The sequence below is a fragment of the Nelumbo nucifera genome, chromosome 5 (assembly GCF_055504915.1).
Source record: "Nelumbo nucifera cultivar China Antique chromosome 5, China Antique-T2T, whole genome shotgun sequence".
Lineage (NCBI taxonomy): Eukaryota > Viridiplantae > Streptophyta > Magnoliopsida > Proteales > Nelumbonaceae > Nelumbo > Nelumbo nucifera.
In genome coordinates this window covers 59,684,561-59,693,685 of record NC_142653.1, presented here as the reverse complement: position 1 = coordinate 59,693,685, position 9,125 = coordinate 59,684,561, and positions in this window count along the sequence as shown.

Genomic DNA, 9,125 nt, shown 5'->3' with positions numbered 1-9,125 from the left:
CATGAAATGGTAGATCTGGATTGCTTATTTTCTCCATCTGATAATAAAACGTTGTTTTTTCTTCAAATCCCATTCCTGCGTACCTGACATGCATTTTAATTTTCTGCAGCCCACATTTTCCCTGGAGTTCTTGTTAGGTCGTAGAAACTAGTAGAGTAATACTAGTAGGTTTGCTATTGGAAAACGAACATATCAAAATGCAGGCCAGCAAAGATGTTCCCTACTTCTCTCCCTCTAGCTTTATCATCCTAGATTCGATGCATCAAGTTGCTAGTTAAAACATGATCAAATACACTGGGAACTCAATTTTATTCGAATGCCTGAGCTTCTAATGGCCCAGGATTCTTTCCTTTCAGACGCCATTCATCTCCGATGAGTAACTTGCAAGATACCCACTCGGTAACTCAATTGGGTTATTCTGTTCTATCTCTTAAAGAAAGGTAACTTGAAATACTCAAAAATGTGGTAATGCATTTAAAGAAAATCTCTACGCCAAGCAGATGTAATGGATTCATAAACCCAGTCGATGGAATATTTTGATTTATGGACAGCCTGATAGGATTATAAATTATAATGTTGAAAGTAATCATTATTGTAAGAGCATGGAGGTAGGTCCACAAACATTTTTACCACAAAATATAAGAAATCTAGTAGAATCATTATCATAGAATATCAAAATCCATACATTGTATATTAATCATAGATAAAAGGAGGTACAATTGTGTTATTTTCTAACGACATTATATCAATTGATGAAACTAATGAAAGACTAAATGCAAAGTTAAGTTTACGGAGGAGAAAATCTTTGGAAACAAGAGGTTCTTAAAATAAATAGGACTAAAACATAATATATGCTATGTAAATTTATAACAGTAGTATGAATGCAGCAAGTAGGAGTTCACTAGTGATGAATTGGCCCGACCTCGTAACTATTCAACACGTGGAAAGGCAACAACTCGACACAATAGTACGCCCAATGCGCGAGTTCGGAAAAGAGGAACCCGCGGTTCGAACTCCCCACAAGGAGCCCGAGCTCTCCCTTAGACCCTGAGCCTTACGAACACAAAGGGCAATAACTCGAACTGGCCCGCCCCATGGTAGTTCGGGCCACACCTCTATCTGAACTCAAGACTTCACCTCGAACACCACTCTAGCACTTCGCCTCCAGGATGCCGAACTGAACAACCGTACTGTACCTGACACCGAAGGAGTTCGTATCTTGAGGCGGCACACCTAACTGACTTGGGATCTGACGCTTGACAGCCGCACTTCAACGACCACCTACCACCGCCACCTGCCACCGCCATCTCCAGTTACAGAGATGGCTCCGACAAAGAGAGCAGTGGCAGTTTTGCCCTAGCAGAGGTGATGACACCTGAACTGGCAGAAGCACAGAGGTAATCATACCCGACCTGAAAGAAGCTTAGGAGTGAGTGCGCGAAGTGGTTATAAAAGGCTCTCTTCCCCCCAAGAACGAGGTATGTGATAACTTTGGGTCATCTGGTTTTATCTTGCATTTGAGGAAATACTAACTTGAGCTTCGGATCATTCTCACCGGGTTCTTCCCCGGAGATTACTTGCTTTCTCCTCCGTTTCAGGCACCTTCTACACCAGCCTGAGGCAAGATCGTTGACAGCTAGGACCAGCCGGATTGCGCACCATCAATTGGCACCGTCTATGGGAAACGCTTCTAAAAGCCTCCCTCTAAAACTCTCATAACCCCTTTTTTCCAAAAAAAAAAACCCAACACTCATGGCTTCTTCCAGCAATGCCGGACGTGACATGGAGATGAACACCACCGGGGAACAACTTCAAGTCCTCGTGGTGTGCATCGGACAGTTCACCGTCCTTCCAGTGGATGGGATCCCCAGCCTGAATGTGCCACGAACAGTGGCGCCTGTAAACCTTCCCGCCATGAACGTCCCCTTTCCTCTCCCTTTCGAAACAACCTTTACCGAACCAACTGCTGTCCCCCTGGCGACCAGCCAGAACCAGTTTGATGACTTGATGCAATGCATGCGGGCAATGCAAGCTCAAATGCAATGGTTCCAGCAGCATCAGCTCCAGCAACACCAATACTGCACCACATCTCTCAGTATCACTATCAGCAGCAGTTCCCCCAACTGCCTCTGAACCAACCATAGCTTCCACCTCGGCACCCAGCTCCAAAGCCGGTTAAGCCCTCCCCTCAGGGTGGACGCCATCACCGAGGAGAAGCCTCCCAACTTTAGAACCCCCAAGAGCCAGGCCTCATCCCCGGGCCGAGGGGAAAGAAAAATCATCCCCGCCTCGCAGCTCGCCGGCGGGTCGGGAACCTCGCCCGCCAAGTCAGTACCTCGGCACTCCAAGTCTGAGCTCCCGCTGACAGAGAACTGATTCAGCGTCCTAGCGGCGGACTACCATCAGTCCGGGCCCATCGAGCTCGGCAACACAGAGGCCAGCAGTGCTAGTACCAGGCCCACTCAACAACAGACGCCGGTGAAGTCGCCGAACTGCCACCCGTGTCCTGCCCGAGCTCAGAGGTAAAGAAGAGACAAGCTCGGACGAGGTAAAAGCTGCCCCTATTCTCTCAGTTCCTTCCCCCCTCTCATCGGAACTCCTTGCATTGCCCATGCCCAGAGACTTCAAGCTCCCACCTTTAGACAAGTATGATGGGTCCTTCGACCCCAACGACCACGTCGATGCCTACCAGTCCCAAATGCATCTAGCTAGGGCCAGTGAATCGTTTATGTGCATGGCCTTCACCACCACCTTCAAGGGGGTGGCCCACACCTGGTACAGGAACCTGGCCCCCGGGTCAATAAGAAGCTGGATCCAGATCGTGCAGGTCTTCACTACACACTTCGTTACCAGCAAGCGGTGCCCCAGAACCGAGGAAAGCATCTTCGGAGTAGTCCAGAGGGAAGGAGAGTCCATCCGGGGCTAAATCAAGCAGTTCAATGACACGTGCTTGCAGATACCACGACTGGACCCAGCGGTGCAGCTCGCTGCGGCCAAGAGAGGAGTAACACACAAGGAGTTCAAATGGCACATGGTAGCTAGCCAACGCTGTTAGACAATTTTGTATGCCCTTAGCTTCAATCCGATTTGATGTACTTTTGACATTTAGTGTAAATAAATAAAGTGCATGTTTGATTCATGTTGTTTGGTATAATTCTGTGTAAGACCCTAAAACTGGACACTTATAGAGACTCGTGTTAGTTTTAAATGTTCACAACCATTGGATAAGTCTGGGGAGATTTATCCTGCCAAGGTTGACACTGGTGTGCCACCAAGTGTTGGGATGGCCTGTCTCGGCCACCAGGGTAAGACCCAAGGCACATGTACTATGAGATTACTTGAATCCTTGAACTAGACCAGATTTCCAGTATTGCCCTCGACCTTGGAGACAAATGGGCAAAACTGGAAAGTTACCCTTGACCCCTAGACTCGATTATGATACTTCACTAGGTGTCGGATCAGGCTGTCTTTGATATGCCAATCAGTGAGATCCTTAGCGGGGATCAAAACCTGGGTATGTTGGGACAGTATGAGAATTCACCTGAGTGGGTGATCATAGTGACAGGATCAGCCCCTTTGTCGGACAAGGGTAATGATCGGGAAAGGCACTCTCTCTGATGGAAACCAAACTGCCGACAGTTGATTTCAATCGTTGGAATTTTGTTTTGCAAAATTAATATATATATATATATATGTATATGTACGATTTCAAAATGTTTGCAAATGGTTTTAATTCCCGGGATCCATGTGAGTGGAGAGTGCAGCACTGTTCCTTGCAGCCGAGGGAGAGGTCCTCTCTTGTCGGGCAGTGCTTGATCATTAAGGGTTGAGAGGTTAAGTGTAAGACCATTTAGGATAATACATTACGGGCTAATCTTGCACCTGTCCACAGTCCCTGGGTTTTTATAAGATGGCTTGGCCCAGGGACCACTTAATGTAAGTGTTGGGCCTATAGGGTCCATGTGATGGGCTCAGGGGTTTATTGAGCTTTTTAGTGAATTCGGCTGGGCCTTGTAATAAAGGCTGGGCCGAACCCATGTGGCTGGTGTGTAGATCAATGCTTTGGTCTCACGCCATACAAAGAAGCCCAACTGGGCAGCAGATTGGAAACTAGTTAAGCACTGAACACTTAATGGGTCAAAAGCCCATTTCGAGCTGGGCTGATATGATTACCGATTTATGGGGAGAATCTGAGATTAATGTTAGTAAAAGGATTGTGCCTTTAACCTTATCCACTCTGGGAGACCAAATTCATATCAGATTTGAATCTGGTAACCTCTTGATAAGATCAGGAGTAAGCTAACTTAATCCGCAGATAGGATTAAGATAATCCCCTATCCAAATACTGATTTGGATTGGGATAACTCCTAATTAGGAGGTTTCTTAATCAAGAAGTAAAGAGGAGAAACCCTAAGAGAAAAATATCAAATTTCGACCAAGGGTTTTTGAGAAAGAAAGAAAGCTTCCTGCGAATTGAGATAGGATCTCATACACACTCCATAGAGAAGAGAAGCAATATGATTAAGGTCAATTCACAAAGCTTCTAGACGATAACAAGCTTAAGGGCCCAAACTATGCCAACTGGTATAGAAATCTTATGCTGGTCCTAACTTCCGAAAAGTTAGATAAGGTAGTGAAAAATCCTGTCCCGGAGCATCCGGGTGAAAGGGCTTCTGAGGCCCGTAGGAGGGACTACCAAGATTGGGAGGATAAGAACTCCCTAGCCCGCTGCTTTGTCATTGTCTCATTGGACAACTCAATACAGAGGCAGTTCGATCAGATTGAACTAGCCAAGGACATATTGGACAGTCTAAAGACAATGTATGAAGAGCAGAACCGTTGTACTCGACAGAAGGTCCTGAAACTGTTCATGACCGCGCAGATGTCCAAGGGGCAGAAAGTTCATGACCATTGTCTTCGGATGATGGGCTACATTAACGAACTCGAAGCCCTTGGATCCGGGCTAGATCTTGGCACGCAAGTGGATGCCATCCTGAATTCTTTGCCCTCTTTCTTCAATGCGTTCACAATGAACTACAACATTAATAAGCTGAATGTCAGCGTCCAGGAACTCAACAATATGTTGCAGAGGGCCGAGGATCTACTCAAGAAGGATGAGCTTGTGGTTATACTTGCTGAAGCTAACAATTCGGGCAAGAAAAAGAGAAAGGCAAAGAAGCCCCTGAAGAAAGCTGCCAAACCCAAGAAGCAGAAGAAGAACAAGGCATCTGATGTCTGTCACTTCTGCAAGCAGACCGGCCACTGGAAGAGGAACTGTCCTGCCTACCTGGAATCTAAGAAAGGTAACGTCGAAACTTGTGTCATAGAAAATAATATGTTAGTTAATTCTGTGTCCTGGTGTGTTGACTCCGGGGCTTCAACTCATGCGTGTAACTCACTGCAGGGGTTCAAAGTTAGCAGAAGATTGAGTGAAGGCGAAGTGACACTATTCTTGGGAACGACTGCAAGTGTTGCAGCTGCGGCAATAGGAACCGTATAATTAGTTTTTAGAGGAGTGCTTGTACTCTAAACTGTGTGCTGATGGATATACTGCCCATTTTAGTAATATGATTACTGTTAAACGGAATAACAAATTCATCGCATGCGGAGAACTGGAGAACGATCTCTATGTTCTACATCCTTCTCTGGAAACTAACTTAACCGAAACTACGTCGGTCAAAAATCCCATGAAAAGGAATCGTGATACAGTAAATCCCACGTGCCTCTGGCATTACCAACTTGGCCATATCGGTGTTGACCAAATCACAAGGCTAGTAAAGGATGGTCATTTGGATTTTCTAACCGTAGAAAATCTTCCCACTTGTGAGCCTTGCCTTCTAGGTAAGATGACTAAGCGGCCATTTGACGGTAAGCCTGAAAGATCTGCAGGCACACTTGACCTAATACATACTGATGTATGTGGTCCCCTGAGCATTAGGACACGAAATCAACACGTGTATTTCATCACCTTTACAGATGATTTTTCATGATATGGTTATGTGTACTTAATGAGACACAAGTTTGAATCCTTTGAAAAATTCAAAGAGTTCAGACAGGAAGTTGAGAAACAGTTAGGGAGAGAAATTAAGGCCCTTCGATCGGATCGAGGTGGCGAATATCTCTCTGACGAATTCAGGGACTACTTGAAGGACAACGGGATAGTGTCACAATTAGCTCCTCCTACTACACCTCAACTCAATGGTGTTTCAGAGAGGAGGAATAGGACCTTGTTGGACATGGTCCGGTCACTTCTCGTACGCTCAGAATTACCCACATCCTTTTGGGGATACGCATTAGAGACTGTTATTTACGTGCTAAATCGGGTTCCAACCAAATCAGTTCCGAAAACTCCATATGAACTATGGACCAGAAGGTAGCCAAGTGTAAGACACTTGAAGATTTGGGGTTGTCCTACACACATTAAAAGAACAAGCGCGGACAAGTTGGAGTCTAAAACCAGTCGTTGCCTATTTATAGGCTACTCAAAAGATTCGGTGTGTTATCTATTCTATGACCCAAGCGAACAAAAAGTGTTCTACAATCGAAACGCCCAATTCTTAGAAACGGAATACATCTTGGACACCCATCGTCAGGAAATAGTTCTTGATGAGGAGAGGTCAGGAGCAATGGGAGATGTCCCACAGGTTCCAAGTAGTGACCAACCTAGAAGATCCACTCGGGTATCTAGGACACCAGTCCGATATAGTTATGACTAGGATAGTTACCTGGTGGAAGCCTTGACTAGTGAAGAGGATCCCGTAACTTACACGGAAGCTATGTTAGATATAGATTCCCAGAAGTGGGTGGAGGCCATGAGAGCTGAGATGGACTCAATAGAGACCAATGGAGTCTAGACTCTAATAGATCCGCCCTCTAAGGTAAAAGCAATTGGTTGCAAATGGATCTACAAGAGGAAAAAAGGGCCCTGATGGTAGGATTGAGACCTACAAAGCTCGTTTGGTGGTAAAAGGGTATACTCAGAAAGAAGGCATCGATTATGAGGAAACCTTTTCGCCCGTGGCCATGCTTAAATCCATTAGGATCCTGGTAGCTGTAGCAGCGTACCATGACTACGAGATTTGGCAGATGGATGTCAAAACCGCGTTCCTGAATGAAGATCTTAGTAAAGATATCCACATGCAGCAGCCGCAAGGCTTCATTGCTGCTGGTGAGGAACACATGGTATGTAAACTTAATAGATCCATATATGGACTTAAGCAGGCTTCTAGGAGTTGGAACATCCGTTTTGATTCTGCAGTCAAAACGTTTGACTTTGAGCAGAATCCGGATGAACCCTGTGTTTATAGGAAGTCCAGTGGGGATAAGATCACCTTTTTGGTGTTGTACGTGGACGATATCCTACTCATTGGGAATGATGTAGGAATGTTGACTTCAGTCAAGGTATGGCTATCACAGCAGTGCTCCATGAAAGATCTTGGAGAAGTTTCATACATACTGGGTCTTCGACTCTATAGAGATAGATCGAAGTGGATAGTTGGATTATCCCAGGCTGCTTACATTGATAAAATTGTCAAAAGATACAACATGGAGAACTCCAACAAAGGAAATGTTCCTTTCAGGCACAGAGTCACTCTCTCCAAGAAGATGTCTCCCAAGACTTCTGAGGAGATTGAGGGCATGAGAGACCTTCCCTATGCCTCAGGCGTAGGGAGCATCATGTATGCCATGCTGTGCACTCGCCTGGACATAGCTCAGGCGGTGAGTGTGGTAAGCAGATTCCAGGCCAACCAAGGGAAGGAGCATTGGACTGCTGTGAAGAACATACTCAAATACCTTTGAAGGACAAATGAGTTTTGTCTGGTATTCGATGGTAGTTCACTACAAGTTCTAGGGTATACTGATGCCGATTTCCAGTCGGATCCAGATGATAGAAAGTCTACATCTAGGTATGTTTTCACGATAGGATCGTGTGCTGTTTGCTGGAAAAGCAGCAAATTGGGGTCCACTACAGATTCCATAACCGAGGCCGAGTACATTGCCACAAGTGAAGCTGCCAAGGAAGCCGTGTGGATGAAGAAATTCATACACGAATTGGGAGTGATTCCGTCCAGCACATCACCCATCCGTTGTTGTGTGACAACAATGGAGTGATCGCCCAAGCTAAAGAGCCTCGGGCCCATTCGAAGTTAAAGCACATTGAGAGGAAGTACCATGTATTGTGGGAGATCGTTGGTAGAGGGGACGTCCTAATTCAGAAGGTAGCATCAGCGGATAATGTGGCAGACCCATTGACTAAGCCACTAACACAGAAGGTGTTTGAGAAACACGTGGAAAGTATGGGACTCTGACTTGTACCAGATTGGACCTAAGTGCAAGTGGGAGCTGTTAGACAGTTTTGTATGCCCTTAGCTTTAATTTGATTTGATGTACTTTTGACATTTAGTGTAAATAAATAAAGTGCATGTTTGATTCATGTTGTTTGGTATAATTTTGTGTAAGACCCTAAAACTGGACACTTATATAGGCTCGTGTTAGTTTTAAATGTTCACAGCCATTGGATAAGTCTGGGGAGATTTATCCTGCCAAGGCTGACACTGATGTGCCACCAAGTGTTGGGATGGCCTATCTCGGCCACTAGGGTAAGACCCAAGGCACGTGTAGTATGGGATTACTCGAATCCTTGAACCGGATCAGGTTTCCAGTATTGCCCTGGACCTTGGAGACAAATGGGCAAAACTGGAAAGTTACACCTGACCCCTAGACTTGATTATGATACTTCACTAGGTGTCGGATCAGACTGTATTTGATATGCCAATCAGTGAGATCCTTAGCAAAGATCAAAACCTAGGTATGTTGGGACAGTATGAGAATTCATCTGAGTGGGTGATCATAGTGACAGGATCAGCCCCTTTGTCGGACAAGGGTAATGATCGGGAAAGGCACTCTCTCTGATGGAAATCAAACTGCTGGCAGTTGATTTCAATCGGAATTTTGTTTTGCAAAATTAATATATATATATGTATATGTACGGTTTCAAAATGTTTGCAAATGGTTTTAATTCCCAGGATCCATGTGAGTGGAGAGTGCGGCACTGTTCCTTGCAGCTGAGGGAGCGGTCCTCTCTTGTCGGGCAGTGCTTGATCATTAAGGCCTGAGAGGTTAAG